The sequence below is a fragment of the Hyperolius riggenbachi genome, chromosome 10 (genome assembly GCF_040937935.1).
Source record: "Hyperolius riggenbachi isolate aHypRig1 chromosome 10, aHypRig1.pri, whole genome shotgun sequence".
NCBI lineage: Eukaryota > Metazoa > Chordata > Amphibia > Anura > Hyperoliidae > Hyperolius > Hyperolius riggenbachi.
Window position 1 is genome coordinate 259570306 of NC_090655.1, and position 23878 is coordinate 259594183.

General features: G+C 48.5%; 1 pseudogene; it reads left to right on the top strand.

Annotated features, from left to right (window-relative positions):
- The first annotated feature begins 2071 nt into the window (after positions 1-2071).
- Positions 2072-23878, top strand: part of LOC137537132 (uncharacterized) — a 272454-nt pseudogene continuing 250647 nt past the window's right edge.

The following is a 23878-nucleotide window of genomic DNA, read 5'->3' on the forward strand; positions in this document are numbered from 1 at the left end:
GAATGTTTTAGCATATTTTTCAAGGAAAAGCGACCAACATAAAGAAAAAAACATGAAAATAAAACAACCAACAAGATTCATGCTTATGCTCGTGACTTCACTTTTTTCCCGGATGTCTACCTCCCCTCCGAGCTCCAAAGTCAAATCTCCCCCTTATTTTAGGCTTTTAGATATAAATTGTACCTAGAGAACAACATAGCATTGATTAAATACAATACACTTCAGCCATTTAGACCAATATGACTAAAAACCATTTGCTTGCATTGGCTGAGCTATACACAGTTCTCTTCTTATACAACAGCACCCCCTGCTGTCTAAAATTAGAAAAAATGAAATTAAACAGAAAAGAATGAACAGTGCTAAAGCTATCAATCGGCACTTGTTTCTGGACTATCATTCAAAAACGATAACGCCTTAGCTGGAGAGTTAAATGTATGTGTAGTATTAGAGTCATCCGTAACCCGCAATATGGCTGGATATTGTAACGCAAATTTCCATTTCTTCTCCACACATTTTGCGCATGCAGCGTTGAATGATTGGCGCTTTTTGGAAACCTCTACTGAATAATCATTAAACAGGCGTATCTTTGCTCCCTGGTAATCAATCGGCCTTCCCAGATCACGGAACGCTTTCAGTAAATCAGTTTTTTCTGCGAAGTCCAAGTACCTGGCCAGGACCAAGCGTGGTGGGCGATTGTCCGACTCCGCTCGTGGGGGGCCAACTCTGTGGGCTCGTTCCACTTTTAGGGCTCTTTTGTATCCCAGCATCTTTGGTATTGTAACCATGCATAGCTCTCGTAATGCTGTCACTGCAATCGTTTCTGGCACCCCCACCACTCTAAGGTTGTTTCGGCGTGACCGATTTTCTAGATCCTGCAATTTATCCCGAAACTGTTTATTTTCCTCCAAAAGCTTGTCATAGTTCTTTCCCACCTTAGCCCCTTCGTCCTCTAGAGCTTGGACTCTATGCTCTGCTTGGTCAAGTCTCTGGCTGTGGGCCTGTAGCTTATTGTGTATGGCCTGGATGGAGCTGTCTAGTGTAGCTTGCAGCGTGGCCTGTAACTCTGGTGCCAGCTGCCTTGCTACTTCTGTGGCCAATTTCTTATAGTCCAGGGGCAGCCCTCCACCCTCACCTGTGAATTGTTGAGAGGAGGTCTCCTCCGTATCCCAGTCTGCAGCGTGCTGTGAGGAGGCTTCCCACTCCGGGGAGTGCTGCTGCGTCACTGGAGCCTGTGATGCCTGTGCTGCTTCGGCAGAAATCTTACCCGCCTCCTCCTCCGTGGTGTGAATTTTCCGAGGCGCTGACCGCAGCAGATAGCGGTCCATCAGCCGGGGGAATAGCGGCGCTGAAATCGGGGCTGTATCCTGCAGCTGTGCTGAGCGGAGCGGGGGTGCTTGCCGTGCTTTTCAGCCTAAGAGGGAGACTCGCCGTGCGGAGCTAGTCTCTCACACCTCCACCATCCGGGCGCCGGAACCGGAAGTCTCCTTTTTCTATTTCTTTGTATTGAACTATATTAAGTTTGAATATTTTGAATATCATATTACCCTTTTTTCGGTCACCTTGAATATAATAATATTTCTTCTTCCTCTTCTATTTTGCCGGTTGAATGTTGAAAAAAATGTCATGGTACAAACAAGCTATTCTGCTATCCTGTATTCCGACGTCATCCAGCAACAATGGAGAAACCCACATTTCCATCCATACCAATGTCATAATGGATATAATGCACCACAGAAATCGTCCATAAGATGGCAGCACTATACCACAATGGCCAGTATGTCGATGATCCAAGATTCCGCTTCTGCTACTGCCCATTAGAGCAGCGTGATGGGATGCGTTGTGGGCGCAATGCTTGCTGTACACGCTACAGCCTGCCTGGTGCGACGAAAACGTCGCACCGCTTAACTTTTTTTGAACATTTGCACTTCACTTTTTTTTTTTCCATCTGCGATCTCTCTTCCGACACGCCTCTATCAAGCCCATTGGCTGTCCCATACTCACTCACGGCCTCACATGCCTACCTCTCTGCTAGACCCCACCTCCTACAATTCACTTCATGGCCGCCCGGACACCCGGCCGGGGAAACTCATCATGCTACACGGCCGGGGATCGCAGAGACACCAGTACAGAGGCGCCTAGTGTCGCCACGGTCCCGCTATACTGGGAACTTCTGCTGGGTCATCCTGCTACTGTATCCCCATCACATCTAGGCTTCCTCTCTTGGAAAACATGACCAGCCCTGACTCACCATTTACTGCCTTATTACTCCTATTCAGGGACGGTACCGGGACCAGGCGGACTGGCTGCAGCCTCTCAGCGCTTACCCTAGAGGGCGCATTCCTCTGCACTCTCCCTGACGACCCATTCCTCTGCCCTCTACCCTCCTGCTCTAGCATCTTCCCGGTCACCTCAGCCTTCTCCTCCTCTTTAGCAAACAGCGACCCGCCTGCTCGAAGCTCTTACAGACAAGCTGGGGCACGGCTGTGTGTACAGCGGGTTGCTAGGCAACCGCAGCAAGATGACTTCTACTGTGACGAAACACAGTAACTCTCTCTATGACGTAGCTGGACTCTGTGCCTGGGGAGGGACAGGGACCCCCTGCTGACATTCAATTCAGACAGCAATCAATGCCCATCTCTGCTGCTCATTCATGACTGGACAGGCAGACCACCCAGCTCTTATCAGCTGCTGGAGGCCTGAAAATTGACCTACAATTATCGGGGGATTTACAATCATTACAATCATTGCACAACCAGAGGCTGCAGGTAGCCTACTCACCACAAGATGGACAAATCCCCACTTACAGGTGGAACGCACAGAAAGAAGGAAATTAAGCCAAAGACAGGAAATTATGTAACAGCAGGAAGAGAAGTTGCAGGAGGTGGAGGGAACACACGGCTGGAACATGGAATTGTGTGATTGTTGTTTGAGTACTCCTGCTTTGGATGCCCGTGTCCTTTTTGGTTTCAGGGGGATGGGATATTTAGAGGGGTTTTTGGAATTTTTCTACTAATAAAGTATTTTTTGACATAAAGTTCTGAAGAGTGGTGGTTGTTCTTAAATTTTATTAGTGTTGCATCATTCAACCTGCCTTCCCTCGGGCACTCGCTTGAGGTGAACTTAGTCTTTTTAGGGACTTGTGCACCAAGTCATACAACTTTTTTCTTGAAAGGAAATGATGTAACAGCAGGAAGAGAAGTTGCAGGAGATGGAGAGAAGACACGACTGGAAGAGGTAATTGTGTGATTGTTGTTATAAATTGAGCAGAGCAGAGGTCGGGATGGACGTACTTTGTTACAGAGGAGGTGATAGTACACCTGTCACTATCCTTATCATCCCCCTTGAAGTAATTGCCATACAAGAGACTTTTATAACTACTGAGACTTGTTTGCCAGTTGTCTAGTGAATCCCCTACACGTGCCATAGATTATGTCTGGCATCTCACCTTCCTAGTAATAATTCAGTCACATCACAGAGACAAGAGAAGATGTATATGGAATATAGCCATGTCCCTCCAGTGCTGGCATCTCACCTTCCTCGTAATAATTCAGTCACATCACAGAGACAAGAGAGGATGTATATGGAATATAGCCATGTCCATCCAGTGCTGACATCTCACCTTCCTCGTAATAATTCACATCACAGAGACAAGAGAAGATGTATATGGAATATAGCCATGTCCCTCCAGTGCCGGCATCTCACCTTCCTAGTAATAATTCAGTCACATCACAGAGACGAGATTATGTATATGGAATATAGCCATGTTCCTCCAGTGCTGGCATCTCACCTTCCTAGTAATAATTCAGTCACATCACAGAGACAAGAGAAGATGTATATGGAATATAACCATGTCCCTCCAGTGCCGGCATCTCACCTTCCTAGTAATAATTCAGTCACATCACAGAGACAAGAGAAGATGTATATGGAATATAGCCATGTCCCTCCAGTGCCAGCATCTCACCTTCCTAGTAATAACTCACATCACAGAGACAAGAGAAGATGTATATGGAATATAGCCATGTCCCTCCAGTGCTGGCATCTCACCTTCCTAGTATTAATTCAGTCACATCACAGAGACAAGAGAAGATGTATATGGAATATAGCCATGTCCCTCCAGTGCCAGCATCTCACCTTCCTCGTAATAATTAAGTCACATCACAGAGACAAGAGAAGATGTATATGGAATGTAGCCATGTCCCTCCATTGCTGGCATCTCACCTTCCTAGTAATAATTCACTCACATCACTTAGACAAGAGAAGAGGTATATGGAATATAGCCATGTCCCTCCAGTGCCGGCATCTCACCTTCCTAGTAATAATTCAGTCACATCACAGAGACAAGAGAAGAGGTATATGGAATATAGCCATGTCCCTCCAGTGCTGGCATTTCCCATGTACCTTAACCATTGCCCTTCACTCACACTAGGAGAGAGACACGAGGGCGTCAAAACCTCCTGTGGTTCTCACTTCTTCTGCTTACCTTGTAAACAACCCAGTATTCTATTACCTCTTATTGAAAATGTGTCAGACTGTAATATACATATTGACTATACATGATATACATGCATACAGTCAGCTGTATCACAGTTTAAGTTTAGGTGGGGGGAAGTTAGTGTTAGGTGTAGGGAAGAGGAGGTTAGTGTTAGGCGTAGGGGAAGGTTAGTGTTGGGTGTAGGTATGGGGGGGGGGAAGGCTGGTGTTAGGTGACTATACATGATATACATTCATACAGTCAGCCATTTCACAGCTCTCTTGTGTTAGGCGTAAGTAGGGGGAATGTTAGTCGGTGTTAGGTGTATAGAGGAAGAGGTTAGTGTTAGGTGTAAGGAGAAGTTAGTGTTAGGTGTAGGTAGGGGGAAGTTAGTGTTAGGTGTATGTAGGGGGAAGTTAGTTTTAGGTGTAGGCATGGAGAAGGCTAGTGTTAGGTGTAGAGAGGAGGTTAATGTTAGGTGTAAGTAGGGGGGAGTATAGTGTTAGATGTTGATAGGGGAGGTTAGTGTTAGGTGTAGATAGGGAGAGGTTAGTGTTAGGTTTAGGTGGGGGGAGGTTAGTGTTAGGTGTAGATAGGGAGAGGTTGGTGTTAGGTTTAGGTGGGGAGAGGTTAGTGTTAGGTGTAGGAAGGAGGAGGTTAGTGTTAGGCATAGGGGAAGGTTAGTGTTAGGTGTAAGTAATGGGGGGGGGGGGGTTAGTGTTGGGTGTAGGGAAGAGGAGGTTAGTGTTAGGTGTAGGTATGGGAGAGGTTGGTGTTGTTGAGGGAAGGTGGGAGGGAAGAGTTAGTGTAAGGTGTGGGGGGGCGGGTTAGTGTTAGGTGTAGGTAGAGGGAGGTTAGTGTTAGGTGTCCGTAGAGGGAGGTTAGTTTTAGGTGTAGGTAGGGGGGAGGTTGGTGTTAGGTGTAGGTAGGAAGAGGTTAGTGTTAGGTGTAGGAAGGGGGAGGTTAGTGTTAGGTGTAGGTAGGGGGAGGTTAGTGTTCGGTGTAGGAAGGGAGTTAGCATTAGGTGTAGGTAGGGGGGAGGTTGGTGTTAGGCATAAGTAGAGGGGATGTTAGTGTTATGTGGGGGGTGGAGTTAGTGTTATGCATAGGTAGAGGGAGGTTAGTATTAGGTGTAGAGTTGGGCGAACTGTTAGCGCAACTGCAGCCGAACTGTTCGGCTGCCCAACCTGTCATGTGGCTGTGGCTCTTACTACTTCCGGGTCGCAATGACCCGGAGTAGTACGTCTGCGCTGGCCCGGCGGAGCGCGTCCTAGATCGCGCTCCTGTTGCAGGGCACTCTCTGCGCATGTGTGTGACGTCACTCATGACGTCACACACATGCGCAGAGAGTGCCCGGCAACGGGAGCGCGATCTAGGACGCGCTCCGCCGGGCCAGCGCAGACGTACTACTCCGGGTCATTGCGACCCGGAAGTAGTAAGAGCCACAGCCACATGACAGGTTGGGCAGCCGAACAGTTCGGCTGCAGTTGCGCTAACAGTTCGCCCAACTCTAATTAGGTGTACGTAGGGTGAAGGGTTAGTATTAGGTAGAGGTGTGGAGGGAACATTGCACCCATTTTAACATGTGGTGCTTTTAAATGTACGCCTTGAAGGGAGTAGTAGAATTTTACTTTAGGGTAGTAGGCCTTTATTCCTGAGAATGATACAAAGTATCTATATATTGGACTAGGTTAGATAATTGCCCCTTAGGGATGGAGACATAGAGAGGAATATAATCTGTGAATAGTGCGGAGTGGAGCTGTGACTGGCTGATCTTGTATGCCATGGAATACTGAGCCCATAAGATCCTCGTGGAGCAGCTGCCACCTCCAGCTGGTGCCTCACACATATGCACACTCTCTGTATTACCTTATCTCTGGATTTCTATTACTTCTTATGCTATAAATTATGCAGCTAAATACACCTGTTATCATCTGTAAGATAGGTAGAAAACGAGGTGCACAGGACCACTAGCCTGGGTCACTCCGGAGTGCTCAAGGCCCAAAATAGTTCCACCAAGTTAGATACTGTAGAGATAGGAGCGGCCGGGCACATCCAGTAAAAAAAGACCTTTATTGAAATGCATTTAAAATCGGTGCAGACAAACTAGACGACAGTCAGCCAGAAGAGAAAGGGGCAAGCATGTAACAGATCATCAACAGCTGTTTCGCACTCTACATAGGAGCGCTTCCTCAGGACCTGTGCTTATTACTGCAGTCATAGGAGTTGTATGTTTATCCCAGCCGCTATGGGAGGCCGGCCTGTTTCTCTTCCCTGTGAAGGAGGACATTTTCCCTGATAGCTTTTCCCAGCAGCTGTTCATAGCAACAGTCACTAAGGCCGGCAGCCAATAATATGTTGTGCATCAAAAAAGAAAAACAGTTGAATCAGGCACTGCAGTGGTTACTGTTTTAATGGTGTTTCAGATTGTGGATAAAATCACCATTGTTATATCAAAATTGTGACATTCAAAAAGGTAGGTGCAAAACATCATCATCTGTAGAAAAAATCGTCATGTGCAAACATATTGTGCATTCAAATAGTTGCAAGAGGAGGATGTCCTACCATATCAAAAGGTGGCGGTGGTGGGTGCAGGGCAAAATCGGTAGCCTAACGGCCGTTTCGCACGGCGGTGCTTCTTCCGAGGCTGATCCACTCGGAAGAGCCCTGCACCCACCACCGCCACCTTTTGATATGGTAGGACATCCTCCTCTTGCAACTATTTGAATGCACAATATGTTTGCACATGACGATTTTTTCTACAGATGATGATGTTTTGCACCTACCTTTTTGAATGTCACAATTTTGATATAACAATGGTGATTTTATCCACAATCTGAAACACCATTAAAACAGTAACCACTGCAGTGCCTGATTCAACTGTTTTTCTTTTTTGATGCTGATCCTATGTGTATTTTTCGCTAATTAGTCATGAGCACGTAGTATCTGTTATAGTATCAAGGTGGCCTTTAGAACATCTGTCCATCCCCATTCCCAGTGACACGGCTACAGGTTTTGTAGTGCCGGCAACCTTTTGCTCCTTGATTTGATCAATAATATGTTGTGCAATACAGTTGTTGTGGGTCAGTGGAGGTCTCAGGGTAGGGATGTTCTGATGGATCAGGTTCTGTCCATTGTGTCCAGTTGCAGCAGATCAGACAGTGCCACCGGATGACCATATCCATTGTATCTCTGATGGAGAGAAGCCAATGTGCAGTCAGGAGCCACTGGTGTTGGGTGGTCCCGCAGTGGGAGAGGTTGGAGTATGCAGAAAGATGATGGCTGGTGAGTCACAGCTAGGGGGTGGAGCCAGGTAACAAGGGGCTTGGCTGGTAGGACAGGCAGAAAAGATGGAGGCTGCAGCTGGGGAGGGGTTGGGTGGCCTCTGCTGCTTTGGTCTTGGTATTGGCACTGTCCCAGTTGGGAGGTTTGTTGCTCTTGGAGGGTTTGGGGTTAGTAGGTGATGGACAGGTGAGGTCAGGATATGGAGCTGCAGTTCCCTCTGCCTAGTTCATTAGGTGCCAGAGCCATAAGTAATGATCATTTGTAGCTAATTAGCTGCAGGCCTCTGCTCCTATCTTCCTCTGTCTCCAGCTGTTCTCTCCTCACATCCTCATCCATCTACCGCTGCCGGCACTGCTGTAACCTCCCAGGAATGTGTGCATGGAGAGGAGGAGAGAAACACCAGATGATGAGCAAGGCACACTGGGAGAGAGGACTGTGGTACTGAATGTGCAGGAGACCACAGCTTATGGGATATTATCACCCCCTAGCAAATTATGTTCTTTCCTGTGCTCTGTTTATTACTGCTAATATCTTACAGCTTTAATTTGTTATCCATTTCAGAACTGAGTTCTGAGCTCAAAAAACAAGAGAAGGTATCCGAGGAGTGTTCTGCAGTCTGTAGAAGAGAAACACATGATGAGAACAGACAAAGAGAAAGAAGCATGTGAGGAGTGATCAGCAGTCTATGGAGGAGCGTGACATGATGGGGACAATTAAAGAGGAAGAAGAGAAGTATGTGAGGAGTGATCAGCAGTCTATGGAGAAGGGTGACATGATAAGGACAATTAAAGAAGAAGAAGTAGAGAAGTATGCGAGGAGTGATCAGCAGTCTATGAAGGAGGGTGACATGATGAGGATAATCAAAGAGGAAGAAGAGACGTATGTGAGGAGTGATCAGCAGTCTATGGAGAAGGGTGACATGATGAGGACAATTAAAGAAGAAGAAGTAGAGAAGTATGCGAGGAGTGATCAGCAGTCTATGAAGGAGGGTGACCTGATGAGGATAATCAAAGAGGAAGAAGAGACGTATGTGAGGAGTGGTCAGCAGTCTATGGAGGAGGGTGACATGATGAGGACAATTAAAGAAGAAGAAGAAGAGAAGTATGTGAGGAGTGGTCAGCAGTCTATGGAGAAGGGAGACATGATGGGGACCATTAAGGAGGAAGAAGACATGACATATGTGAAGGATGATCAGCAGTCCATGGAGGAGGGGGACATGATGAGGACAATTAAAGTGGAAGAAGAGACATATGTGAGGAGTGATCAGCAGTCTATGGAGCCGGGTGACATGATGAAGACAAATATAGAGAAAACCCCATTTTCAGAGGGCAGAACAGGTGAGTAATCAATATTAAGTGTTGAATATCTTGTTGATTATTATGACTGTGTCACTGCTCACAGACTGGCCATATTAGGAGTTAGAATGCAAGGATCAGTGCAGGGCTGTGGAGTCGGAGTCGGGGCAATTTTGGGTGCCTGGAGTCGGAGTCGGGAAAAAATGCACCGACTCCGACTCCTAATGAATTTAAACTGTAATTAAAATAGAAAATATGATAAAATGTTCTATTTCTCAGATAATAGTCATCATAAATAATTTATACATACAGTAATAGCTGTGCTTAGTCCATAAAAATGAAATAAACCAATCAAAATTAGTTACTTGTTAGGGCTGCACGATTTTAGGGGAAAAAAAATTCTCTCAAAAATTGCGATTTCGATTTTTTTCACGATTTTCTTCAAATCAAGCTTTAGCACTAAGTTCACATTGCTCCAACTACACTCTGCTAACACCTGATGATCCACCAATACACTACACTATGCTAACTTGAATCTTGATGCCCCACCAATTAAACTCCACTGCACAATGCTAACCTCTGATTCCCATCAATAACACACTAAGCTAACTCCTGATGCCCACCAGCTATGCTACAATGCACTACTCTAATGCTCGCTCTAGACGCCGCGATGTGTCTTATCAATCGAGCTGCTTATGCGGCTCGATTGATAAGTTCCGACAGGTCCGATTTCGCCGCCGCCGATTCCCTGCTCGTTCCCCACGAGCGGACAATGGCAGGGAATCGAGCAGAAGATAAGCGGCGCCGGTGGGGACGAGGGGGGGTCGAATCCGATGCACGTGGGGACGCGGCGGGGATGCGGCAGAGGCGATCCGGCGGCTAATCGAGCCGCCGGATCGCTCCGTCTAAATCCAGCTTAACACCTTCTGCCCCCATTCCCAGCTACACTACACTTAACCCCTGCAGCTACAATGACTACTCTGCAACTGCCACTGTTAAGCCTGAAGCACTAGGCAGACAGGCTAGTTAAAGTAATGGCTAAGCTGCATGGGCATGAAGCAGAGCCTGTGACAGAGAGCACAGTAGGACCAGGCAGATAGATCATACACACAGACTGTATGCAGGGTGTATACCAGGGCTGTGGAGTCGGTCCAAAAATCCACCGACTCTGACTCCTTAGTTTAGGATTCCTCCGACTCCTCGACTCCGACTCCTCTAATTTGCATATTACAATTGTGTTGATTAACAGTATGTAACGTGAAATTCGTCTCTTAACTGCCAACGCTTAGGAATTTTACAAGACAACTGAAGTGAGAAGGATATGGAGACTACTATATTTATTCCCTTTAGACTAAAACTAGTCCTTGGTAAGAGTACTTGTAAAAGGTACAGACCGGAACAAAGAACAAGAATTAATTACTTGTGCTGCTTCAATAAAGCAGTCCCCGTATTTTTAAAGTCAGATATACATATTTAAAGTCAGATATACACAAGTGATTGTGACTGTACAGTATATATGATGTGTACACAGGAATCTATTATATATACTAAATAACGTCTATGCTGTAAGAATAAAGCCTGATGTGTAGCCGTGTCACTAATAGAGATGGTCAATGAGATGGAAATAATTCTGCATTGATGCTGGTTTATGGAAATGTACTCACTCTCTTTGCTCATAAAATCAAATAATTTGATATGTTGTTAAAATTTGGTTTGGTGACTACAAATTAAAGGGTACCTGAGACGGATGAAAAGAAGAGTGTTATACATACCTGGGGCTTCTTCCAACCCCCTTCAGGCTAATCAGTCCCTCGTTGTCCTCCTTCACCACCTGGAACTTCTGCTATGAGTCCCGGTAATTCAGCCAGTCAGAGCAGTCTGGCTACGTGCCGCTTTCACAGCCAGGAGCATTCTGCACAGGTGTAGTACGCCCCCGGCAGCGGAGTGTGTGCATGCGCACTACACCAGACTGGCTCAAGTACCTGGACTCATAGCAGAAGATCCAGGTGGCGAAGGAGGACAGCGAGGGACTGATTAGCCTGAAGGGGGCTGGAGGAAGCCCCAGGTATGTATAAAACTTTAATTTCATCTGTCTCAGGTTTACTTTGTTACACAGTAGTACTATACTCTACATATGCACTCTCCACAGAGCTGCAGGGAATCCACTGAGAATGTTGTGCACATTGAACAGAGAGGTGTTGTCTGTCACCCATAAACCTTGTTCAGATTGTGCATGAAGAATGTGTAATAGAGGAAGAATCTCCTCATTCCCCTGCAGAGTAACTGCACATCACTCTTACATGTGCCCACAGTTACATTGCCTAGGGCCTGATAGATGTTCTTTGTTCCGGCCTGTACCTTTTACAAGTACTCTTACCAAGGACTAGTTTTAGTCTAAAGGGAATAAATATGGCAGTCTCCATATCCTTCTCACTTCAGTTGACTTTTAAAATTCCTAAGCGTTGGCAGTAAAGAGACGAATTTCATGTTACATACTTTCAATCAACAAGATTTTAATATGCAAATTAGAGGAGTCGGAGTCGAGGAGTCGGAGTCGGTGGAATCCTAAACTGAGGAGTCGGAGTCGGTGGATTTTTGTAACTACTCCACAGCCCTGGATCAGTGTTGCACCAGTAAATAGTAAATTTAACAACCAGCTAGTTTGAAAATAAGAGTATCCACCTCTCTTACAAAGATAAACAATGTCGTGTAATAATCAAAAAAGTGCTAAGTGCATTTAAAACACCGCTATGTAGCAATTCATCAAAATAAAATGTGCAGTAACAAGAATACGTGAATAAATAGACTAGGGTTGTAACGGTATGAAATTCCACGGTATGATAACCGTCAAAAAAAATACCACGGTATGACGGTATTACGGTATTGTACTATTATTTAGACCCGGGCCCCCCCCCTTTCCCCCTGAAGCCAGTAGTAGGTGGCCGCAGCATAGATAGCCAGGGATAGGTGTAGCTAGTACTAGGTGGCCGCAGCATAGGTAGCCAGGGATTGGTGTAGCTAGTACTAGGTGGCCGCAGCATAGGTATCCAGGGATAGGTGTAGCTAGTACTAGGTGGCCGCAGCATAGGTAGCCAGGGATAGGTGTAGCCAGGGATAGGTGGCCGCAGCATAGGTAGCCAGGGATAGGTGTAGCCAGTAATAGGTGACCGCAGTATAGGTAGCCGCAGTATAGGTAGTCAGTGATAGGTGTAGTCAGTAGTAGGTGCTCAGAGCATACGTAGCCAGGGACAAGTGTTGCCAGTAGTAGGTGCTCGCAGCATAGGTAGCCAGTGATGGGTGTAGCCAGTAGTAGGTGCTTGCAGCATAGGTAGCCAGTGACAGGTGTAGTCAGTAGTAGGTGTGCGCAGCATAGGTAGCCAGAGATAGGTGTAGTCAGTAGAAGGTGCTCGCAGCATAGGTAGCCAGGGACAGGGTGTAGTCAGTAGTAGGTGCTCGCAGGATAGGTAGCCAGGGTTAGGTGTAGCCAGTAGTAGGTGCTTGCAGAATAGGTAGCCAGGGATAGGTGTAGTCAGTAGTAGGTGCTCGCAGGATAGGTAGCCAGGGTTAGGTGTAGCCAGTAGTAGGTGCTCGCAGGATAGGTAGCAAGGGACAGGTGTAGTCAATAGTCAGTGCTCGCAGGATAGGTAGCCAGGGTTAAGTGTAGCCAGGACTAGGTGCTCGCAGCATAGGTAGCCAGGGATGGGTGTACTCAGTAGAAGGTGCCCGCAGCATAGGTAGCCAGAGATGGGTGTAGCCAGAAGCAGGTGGCTGCAGCACAGAGAGCCGGGGGGAGGGAGAGGGGAAGCAGCAGCAGGGATAAATACTCACATGCCAGCAGCCAGGTCCTTCACCGATGTACGGGCTTTCATTGTACTTCATGTTCTTGCATCAGCTTGTAATAGCACCCAGGGGGCGCTGTTTCAAGGAAATGTGATGCAAGAACAGGAAGGACAATGAAGCCCGGGTGCATCGTGAAGGACGCAGCTGGCTTCTCGCAAGTGAGTATTTGTATCCCCGCCGCTGTTCGTGCGCTCGTCGCTGCGTCGCATCCCCGCCGCTACGTCGCCCCGCCCTCCCGATCGCCCCGCCCCTAAAACCGGTAAAACGAGATTGTGCACGGTACGGTTACCGTGCACAATGAAACCGCGATATATCGTAATACCGGTATATCGCGGCAACCCTAAAATAGACAATAGTATATATCGGTACGTACCTACAGTCACTCACGCATTCAGACCACGGACACCTCCACTCGCTGCAGTGACAAAATGAACTGGGAGGGTCCTGAAAAAGTGTGCAAAAATAGCAAATAGTAAAAAGCAAAAAATGAAAAGCAAAAATATGTCATTAACCTACTTATAAACAAAATGATGCATTTAACCTGCTAATAAACTCTGCAGGCTTCTGTGAAACAATCATCAACCATTAAATGTGCTTGAAAGTAGTTTAGCAGTTTGTAGTCGTTGCACATTTAGTGTAAATCTTATGCAGGATGATGCAGGTCAGATGGCTTTCCCTTTGTGCGGGTGAATGTAAGTCACTAGCTGCAATTGCTGCAATGACTGGATAATCACTAATAGAATGTGCTGATGTTCAATGGTAGTTAAAGGGAACCTGAAATGAAAAAAAATTATGATATAATGAATTTTATGTGTAGTACAGCAAAGAAAAAGAACATTAGTAGCAAAGATAGTCTCCTATTGTTTCCAGTACAGGATGAGTTAAGAAACTTCAGTTGTTATCTATGCAGAAGAGCTGCTGTGAGCTCTCAGACCCACTGGGTGAAATACAGTCCTGTTTTCTGAGGCACTTATACATCAAATAGAAAGCGAGACACAGCTTCAGATTAGGTTTTACTGCCAGGGAGTTCAGAGGATCATTAGCTCCGCTTTGTTTTATAGTTTGAAATACAGAGTGTGGTTTGTAATTTCAAATATGACAGAACGATGCAATGTTATAAAGAGAGACTGAAGCCTTTCAAAATACCTCTTTTTATGCTGCAGGCTTCTTCATCAATAGAACCCAAGCTGATTCGCCGCGGGGTCTCAGCAGAACGAGGGCCTTATACCCCCCAATTCCTGGGGCAAAATTCCATGGCTTTCCATGTCGCGGATTGTGCTGCCGGGGAGGCGGAGCTTTGCGCTGTAGCTCCGCCTCCAGTACAGTCAGTCCGCGCTGATCTCCGCCTCTCCTCTCTCAATGAAAGAAGACTGAGGGGCGTGGAGAGGCGGAGCTTTGCGCTGTAGCTCTGCCTCCAGTACTGTCAGTCCGCGCTGATCTCCGCCTCTCCCCTCTCAGTGAAAGAAGACTGAGAGGGGCGGGGAGAGGCGGAGCTTTGCGCTGTAGCTCTGCCTCCAGTATAGTCAGTCTGCGCTGATCGCCGCCTCTCCCCTCTCAGTGATAGAAGACTGAGAGGGGCGGGGAGAGGCGGAGCTTTGCGCTGTTGTTCTGCCTCCAGTACAGTCAGTCTGGCTGATCGCCGCCTCTCCCCTCTCAGTGATAAAAGACTGAGAGGGGCGGGGAGAGGCGGAGCTTTGCGCTGTAGCTCTGCCTCCAGTACAGTCAGTCTGGCTGATCGCCGCCTCTCCCCTCTCAGTGATAAAAGACTGAGAGGGGCGGGGATAGGTGGAGCTTTGCGCTGTAGCTCTGCCTCCAGTACAGTCAGTCTGGCTGATCGCCGCCTCTCCCCTCTCAGTGAAAGAAGACTGAGAGGGGCGGGGAGAGGTGGAGCTTTGCGCTGTAGCTCTGCCTCCAGTACAGTCAGTCTGGCTGATCGCCGCCTCTCCCCTCTCAGTGAAAGAAGACTGAGAGAGGCGGGGAGAGGCGGAGCTTTGCGCTGTAGCTCTGCCTCCAGTACAGTCAGTCTGGCTGATCGCCGCCTCTCCCCTCTCAGTGAAAGAAGACTGAGAGGGGCGGGGAGAGGCGGAGCTTTGCGCTGTAGCTCTGCCTCCAGTACTGTCAGTCCGCGCTGATCTCCGCCTCTCCCCTCTCAGTGAAAGAAGACTGAGAGGGGCGGGGAGAGGCGGAGCTTTGCGCTGTAGCTCTGCCTCCAGTATAGTCAGTCTGCGCTGATCGCCGCCTCTCCCCTCTCAGTGATAGAAGACTGAGAGGGGCGGGGAGAGGCGGAGCTTTGCGCTGTTGTTCTGCCTCCAGTACAGTCAGTCTGGCTGATCGCCGCCTCTCCCCTCTCAGTGATAAAAGACTGAGAGGGGCGGGGAGAGGCGGAGCTTTGCGCTGTAGCTCTGCCTCCAGTACAGTCAGTCTGCGCTGATCTCCGCCTCTCCCCTCTCAGTGAAAGAAGACTGAGAGGGGCGGGGATAGGTGGAGCTTTGCGCTGTAGCTCTGCCTCCAGTACAGTCAGTCTGGCTGATCGCCGCCTCTCCCCTCTCAGTGAAAGAAGACTGAGAGGGGCGGGGAGAGGTGGAGCTTTGCGCTGTAGCTCTGCCTCCAGTACAGTCAGTCTGGCTGATCGCCGCCTCTCCCCTCTCAGTGAAAGAAGACTGAGAGAGGCGGGGAGAGGCGGAGCTTTGCGCTGTAGCTCTGCCTCCAGTACAGTCAGTCTGGCTGATCGCCGCCTCTCCCCTCTCAGTGAAAAAAGACTGAGAGGGGCGGGGAGAGGCGGAGCTTTGCGCTGTAGCTCTGCCTCCAGTACAGTCAGTCTGGCTGATCTCCGCCTCTCCCCTCTCAGTGAAAGAAGACTGAGAGGGGCGGGGAGAGGCGGAGCTTTGCGCTGTAGCTCTGCCTCCAGTACAGTCAGTCCGCGCTGATCTCCGCCTCTCCCCTCTCAGTGAAAGAAGACTGAGAGGGGCGGGGAGAGGCGGAGCTCTGCCTCCAGTACAGTCAGTCTGGCTGATCGCCGCCTCTCCCCTCTCAGTGATAGAAGACTGAGAGAGGCGGGGAGAGGCGGAGCTTTGCGCTGTAGCTCTGCCTCCAGTACAGTCAGTCTGCGCTGATAGCCGCCTCTCCCCTCTCAGTGAAAGAAGACTGAGAGGGGCGGGGAGAGGTGGAGCTTTGCGCTGTAGCTCTGCCTCCAGTACAGTCAGTCTGCGCTGATCTCCGCCTCTCCCCTCTCAGTGAAAGAAGACTGAGAGAGGCAGGAAGAGGCGGAGCTTTGCGCTGTAGCTCTGCCTCCAGTACAGTCAGTCTGGCTGATCGCCGCCTCTCCCCTCTCAGTGAAAGAAGACTGAGAGGGGCGGGGAGAGGCGGAGCTTTGCGCTGTAGCTTTGCCTCCAGTACAGTCAGTCCGCGCTGATCTCAGCCTCTCCCCTCTCAGTGAAAGAAGACTGAGAGGGGCGGGGAGAGGCGGAGCTTTGCGCTGTAGCTCTGCCTCCAGTACAGTCAGTCTGGCTGATCGCGCCTCTTCCCTCTCAGTGAAAGAAGACTGAGAGGAACGTTGAGAGGCGGAGCTTTGCGCTGTAGCTATGCCTCCAGTACAGTCAGTCCGCGCTGATCTCCGCCTCTCCCCTCTCAGTCAAAGAAGACTGACAGAGTCGGGGAGAGGCGGAGCTTTACGCTGTAGCTCTGCCTCCAGTACAGTCAGTCTGGCTGATCGCCGCCTCTCCCCTCTCAGTGAAAGACAGAACGATGCAATGTTATAAAGAGAGACTGAAGCCTTTCAAAATACCTCTTTTTATGCTGCAGGCTTCTTCATCAATAGAACCCAAGCTGATTCGCCGCGGGGTCTCAGCAGAACGAGGGCCTTATACCCCCCAAATCCCGGGGCAAAATTCCACGGCTTTCCATGTCGCGGATTGTGCTGCCGGGGAGGCGGAGCTTTGCGCTGTAGCTCCGCCTCCAGTACAGTCAGTCTGCGCTGATCTCCGCCTCTCCCCTCTCAGTGAAAGAAGACTGAGGGGCGTGGAGAGGCGGAGCTTTGCGCTGTAGCTCTGCCTCCAGTACTGTCAGTCCGCGCTGATCTCCGCCTCTCCCCTCTCAGTGAAAGAAGACTGAGAGGGGCGGGGAGAGGCGGAGCTTTGCGCTGTAGCTCTGCCTCCAGTACAGTCAGTCTGGCTGATCGCCGCCTCTCCCCTCTCAGTGATAAAAGACTGAGAGGGGTGGGGAGAGGCGGAGCTTTGCGCTGTAGCTCTGCCTCCAGTACAGTCAGTCTGCGCTGATCTCCGCCTCTCCCCTCTCAGTGAAAGAAGACTGAGAGTGGCGGGGCGAGGTGGAGCTTTGCGCTGTAGCTCTGCCTCCAGTACAGTCAGTCTGGCTGATCGCCGCCTCTCCCCTCTCAGTGAAAGAAGACTGAGAGAGGCGGGGAGAGGTGGAGCTTTGCGCTGTAGCTCTGCCTCCAGTACAGTCAGTCTGGCTGATCGCCGCCTCTCCCCTCTCAGTGATAGAAGACTGAGAGGGGTGGGGAGAGGCGGAGCTTTGCGCTGTAGCTCTGCCTCCAGTACAGTCAGTCTGGCTGATCGCCGCCTCTCCCCTCTCAGTGAAAGAAGACTGAGAGGGGCGGGGAGAGGTGGAGCTTTGCGCTGTAGCTCTGCCTCCAGTACTGTCAGTCCGCGCTGATCTCCGCCTCTCCCCTCTCAGTGAAAGAAGACTGAGAGGAACAGTGAGAGGCGGAGCTTTGCGCTGTAGCTCTGCCCCCAGTACAGTCAGTCTGGCTGATCGCCGCCTCTCCCCTCTCAGTGAAAGAAGACTGAGAGAGGCGGGGAGAGGCGGAGCTTTGCGCTGTAGCTCTGCCTCCAGTACAGTCAGTCTGCGCTGATCTCCGCCTCTCCCATTTCAGTGAAAGAAGACTGAGAGAGGCGGGGAGAGGCGGAGCTTTGCGCTGTAGCTCTGCCTCCAGTACAGTCAGTCTGCGCTGATCGCCGCCTCTCCCCTCTCAGTGAAAGAAGACTGAGAGAGGTGGAGAGAGGCGGAGCTTTGCGCTGTAGCTCTGCCTCCAGTACAGTCAGTCTGGCTGATCGCCGCCTCTCCCCTCTCAGTGAAAGAGGACTGAGAGGGGCGGGGAGAGGCGGAGCTTTGCGCTGTAGCTCTGCCTCCAGTACAGTCAGTCTGGCTGATCGCCGCCTCTCCCCTCTCAGTGATAGAAGACTGAGAGGGGCGGGGAGAGGCGGAGCTTTGTGCTGTAGCTCTGCCTCCAGTACAGTCAGTCCGCGCTGATCTCCGCCTCTCCCCTCTCAGTGAAAGAAGACTGAGAGGGGCGGGGAGAGGCGGAGCTTTGCGCTGTAGCTCTGCCTCCAGTACAGTCAGTCCGCGCTGATCTCCGCCTCTCCCCTCTCAGTGATAAAAGACTGAGAGAGGCGGGGAGAGGCGGAGCTTTGCGCTGTAGCTCTGCCTCCAGTACAGTCAATCTGGCTGATCGCCGCCTCTCCCCTCTCAGTGAAAGAAGACTGAGAGGGGCGGGGAGAGGCGGAGCTTTGCGCTGTAGCTCTGCCTCCAGTACAGTCAGTCCACGCTGATCTCCGCCTCTCCCCTCTCAGTGAAAGAAGACTGGGAGAGGCGGAGCTTTGCGCTGCAGCTCTGCCTCCAGTACAGTCAGTCTGGCTGATCGCCGCCTCTCCCCTCTCAGTGAAAGAAGATTGAGAGAGGCGGAGCTTTGCGCTGTAGCTCTGCCTCCAGTACAGTCAGTCTGCGTTGATCTCCGCCTCTCCCCTCTCAGTGAAAGAAGACTGAGAGAGGCGGGGAGAGGCGGAGCTTTGCGCTGTAGCTCTGCCTCCAGTACAGTCAGTCTGCGCTGATCGCCGCCTCTCCCCTCTCAGTGAAAGAAGACTGAGAGGGGCGGGGAGAGGCGGCGATCAGTGCAGATTGATGCGAGTAGATGCAGAGCTACTGCACAAAGCTCTGTCTCTACCCGGAAGGAGCCCGAAATCTTTCCCCGGCTATTTCAGGGGGATTAAGACCTTGTTCTGCCGCGTCCCCACGGCGAATCAGCTTGAGCTATGATGATAAAGAGGCCTGCAGCATAAAAACAGGTATTTTGAAATGCTTCAGACTCTCTTTAGAGAAAAGCTATATAACTAAAAATAAAATGATGATACTCTTTTCTTTGCTACTAATGTACTTTTAATTATCCGTACTACACATACATTTCATTATCTCATAAGTTTTGTTTTCTTTCAGTGTCACTTTAATACACAGGAATCCTGTGCAGAGTGTAGGTAAAACTCAGTTTTGAAAATAGATGTAAGACGTGGGCTGAAATGTGGTAAGTGCAGTAGGCAGCGTGGTTTGCAGACACTTACCATGTGTATTTGTCGATACACCTGTATTAATAAGGCCTGGAGAAGGGTGTTGTACCCGGGTGCCCCATTTTCCCCTTTGGCCCTGGCTTGCTGCTAATTTGTATTAAAGTGAACATCGGCGCCTGATTTGGCGTATACTTGAGTTGCATGAGGAATGGCAATTACACGCCCGTGCTGCATCCCTGTGAGATCCATGTTGCGTTAATGTCAATAAATGTTAACCATCTTAGCGGTATGGACGAGCTCAGCTCAGAGGGTGCCGCTCAGGCCCTGCTGTGCCAATTTTGATCAAATAAAAAGCAGCACGCGCAGCCGGCACTTTGCCAGCCGCATGTGCTACCTGATCGCCACCGCAGCGCAGCGATCCGCCGCCTGCAGCGGCGAAAGAGGGTCCCCCCAGCCACCCGAGCCCTGCGCAGCCGGAACAAATAGTTCCGGCCAGCGCTAAGGGCTGGATCGGAGGCGGCTGACGTCGGCTGACGTCCATGACGTCACTCCGCTCGTCACCATGGCGACGAGGAAAGCCAAACCAGGAAGGCTGCTCATTGCAGCCTTCCTTGTTACTTCTGATTGCCGGCGGCAATCAGAAGAATGCGTCGAGCGCCCTCTAGTGGGCTTTCATGCAACCAACTTTCAGTTGGCTGCATGAAATAGTTTTTTTTTTATTAAAAAAAAAACCTCCCGCAGCCGCCCTGGCGATCTTAATAGAACGCCAGGGTGGTTAAATAAGCCATACTATTTACTTGCCAAAACATTTTTAGTGGCAGCCACTGTCTGAGAGGCCTAAAAAAATATTTAGGCAGGTAAATGCCCAATTTTTCAGGCACCTCAGACAGTGGCTGCAACCACAAATTTATTAGGCAGGTAATCCCAAATTTGTCAAGCCTCTCAGTCAGTGGCAGCAATTTAAAATGTTTAGGCAGGTAAATGCTGATTTTTTTTTTTTTATTTTTTTTTTTAAACAATAGCGTTTTTATTAAGTGAAAGAAAAAAAGGTGTGTACAGTTATACACAGGTATACACAAATCAAATCCATTTGTGGGGCTAAAAACATAAAAACGTACACAGTTCAATTAAGCATGTTAGCCAGTTTGTCACATGTTAGAAGATATAAAAAAAAATCTGCTAGACAGCAACAGGCTGGTATCTTGGCATTACTGGAAAGGGGATTGTGTCTGCTATGCATGAAATAATCTATTGCCAGCTGGGAAGCATGTTAACCATGATTACAAGGTACTTACATACTGAAAGCTAACAATAACAATAATAATAATAACATTTCTATAGAGCTTTTCTCCCATAGCACGCAAAGCGCTTAGGCTCTCTCAGATTCAGAAATTGGCAGTAGGATGAAGTATTGACACAACAGAAATTATATTTCTGCAAATGCCAGACTGAACAGGTGGGTTTTCAGTCTGGATTGAAACACGTCCAGAGATGGAGCTGTCCTGATCTGCTGAGGTAAGGATTTCCATAATGTAGGAGAGGCATGACAGAAGGCTCTGGGACCAAAAGTTTCCAGGTGAACTCTGGGTATGACTAGATTATTAGAACGTGTGGATCTGAGATTGCGGGGATTGCTACACAGCTGTAACATTTCTTTCATATATCCAGGGCCAGATTATGTAGTGATTTAAATGTCAGTAGGCCAATCTGGAATAGGTCCCTCCATTCTATAGGTAGCCAGTGAAGGGAGTGCAGGACTGGTGTTATGTGGCAGTGATGGGGTTGGTTAACAGTCTGGCAGCAGTATTCTGTATCAGCTGTAGGCGGTACAAGTCCTTTTTTTGGAAGGCTGGTGTAGAGAACATTGCACTAGTCCAGTCGGGATGTAAGGAAGGCATGAACTAAGGTTGACAGATCTGTGGGGATGAAGTGCTTGATTTTTGCAATGTTCTTCAAGTGAAAATAGGATGATTTTACCACAGCAGAGATGTGGGTTCTGAAGTTTAAATCCCCATCAATTAGAACTTCCAGGCTACGCACATGCTCAGAGCTGTGTAGATCTGTGCCTCCTATTCCCAGTGGTGAAGACTTCAGGAGAAGTTGTTTTTGTTGTCATTCGCTTCCCTCCGATTAGAAGGACTTAAGTTTTATCTGCATTTAGTCTCAGCCAGTTGTCACTCATCCATTGCTGTAGTTCAGCTAGGCAGGTGTTTATTGTTGGGAGTTGGGTCTGTCACCCCAGGCTTGAAGGAAAGATATAGTTGAGTGTCATTAGCATAGCAGTGGGATGTCAGTCCGTCAGGTATGTAAGGCTGAGAGCTAGCAGAGGCATCCCATAGGCTGGCAGGGTAAAATACACAACCTGTGTTTTGGGGTATTATTGGCGCTCCTTCCATCTATCCCATACTAGAGTTCTTGATGGCCTTCTATCTACACACACTTGTTTTTTTTTTTATAAGGAAATGAGCTGTCTACTCTTTTAACCCAGTTTTGAAAGGTTAGTGGCGAGGGCACAAGCCATCTATCTGCTTGCCGCCTCTTGCCTGGCCATGATCAGCACTCCTGACAAAAAGGATTTACGGGGAGTTGCCAAACCCTCATCATGTATGACACCCGAAATGCATACAATTGGATCAGCGTTCATAGGGAACCTTGTCATGCAAGAATTTTGTAAGTTGTTTCCAGTCATCTATTATCACGGGGTAATCCTTAATAAGATGAAAAAAGGGGGGTGCGGGAGATATTTGGGACAGACATCAGTGGCCATGGAGTTATATTTAACTAGCCTGTTCGGGGTCAGATAGGCCTGCTGGAGAATATATAATTGCATGATTCTACCATGAACATAGGGGGATACCTTTTTCACAGCATCAAGGGCATCTTCCCAATCCTCATCTACATTATTATTATTATTATTATTATTATTTATTATTATGAATATTTAGTATTTATATAGCGCCATCATCTTCCGCAGCGCTGTACAGAGTATATATTGTCTTGTCACTAACTGTGCCTCAGAGGGGCTTACAATCTAATCCCTACCATAGTCATATGTTTATGTATGTTTTGTACAGTACATGTATTGTAGTCTAGGGCCAATTTAGGGAGAAGCTAACTAACATATCTGTATGTTTTTGGGGTGCCCGGAGGAAACCCATGCAGCCACGGGGAGAACATACAAACTCCTTGCAGATGTTGAACTGGCTGGGATTTGAACCAGGGACCCAGTGCTGCAAGGCGACAGCGCTAACCACTACGACGTTGTGCTACCTAAATAAAAATTATATACTCATTGAAGTGTTTCTTCTTCCCACGACTAAGTCTCTTGTGACACAGGATGCATTTGGCTTCTGTACTGTATCAGGCAGACACACAGAAATAAGCCCACACTGCAGAGCCTTGTACTGATGCTCTGGTACCAGTAGGAGTGACTGGGCAATGTGTCTGGCTGACCCCAGGTGACTTCACACTTTCCTGTTTGCCTCCTGTCCCCTGCAACCTCTCCCTGCTTCTCACTCTTATCCTCCCTTTCCAAGGCTCTGTCTCTCCCTCTGATTGCTCCTCCTTCTGTTCCTCTCTTGTGGGCACCCATGTGACATCCATCTCCCCCATCGCTTACACTTCCCAGCTAACAGTAGGTGCCACAGCAGGGAAATGGCACCTTGTGGTGACCTCAGTATTGTCGTCTGAGTGTCTAACTTCCTCTATACACACACCTTATTAATATGGATCTACGTATATAACTTTAATTAGAGGAAAACTAGTAATAAAACATAATATTTAATTCAATTAGGATAAAAACATTGTAAAGCCGCTCAAACATCATTGTGAAGTGAAAACACAGTGGGGGTTACCTACGCAGCTCTTACTGTTACTGTAAGGCCTGGGACCCACTAAGCACTTGTGATGAGAAGCCCTTGATAATGTAATACTATGTGTGTGATCACACGTGGGGGATGGGATTTGTTGTTTTATCCCCCATAGCATTACATTAGCAAGAGCTTCACAAATCACAAGTGCTTAGAAAATTGCTGCCAGTGGTTTCCAGGCCTTGCTCTGAGCTGGTGCAAATTGTATGCTAATTATATGCAAAATTATGCATCTGCTTCATCTGGTCCATTTTCAAACTGCATAAACTTTGCCTCAACTTGGAATTCTTAGCAGCTCACTGACCATCGCTAATGATAATTGTTCCTCCCCTCAGAATTCTCTAACAGGAAGTGATGATGTTTCTCTATTTGCAGTGCGGAGTCCCGGCATCAGGAACCTCTCAGAGACTCGCCTCTCTGTATCCACAGACTGTACAACGGATGATGATGTCACTGGACAAGAGTCTCCTGCAGATATCCTGGTTACCCCAAATATTCCCCCAGACTCCCCTCACCTGTCTAACCCTGAGGGGCCTCATACCCAGCACAGCTCTCCCCCTGCTGGAGGGTCTTATTCCTGTTCCATGTGTGGGAAATGTTTTGTTCAGATATCGCATCTTGCCAGACATGAGAGATCTCACACTGGAGAGAAGCCCTATTCATGTGCTGAGTGTGGGAAATGTTTTGTACAGATATCGCATCTTGTCATACACAAGAGATCTCACACTGGTGAGAAGCCCTTTTCCTGTGCTGAGTGTGGGAAATGTTTTATTCAAAAATCAGTTCTTGTTATTCATGAGAGATCTCACACTGGTGAGAAGC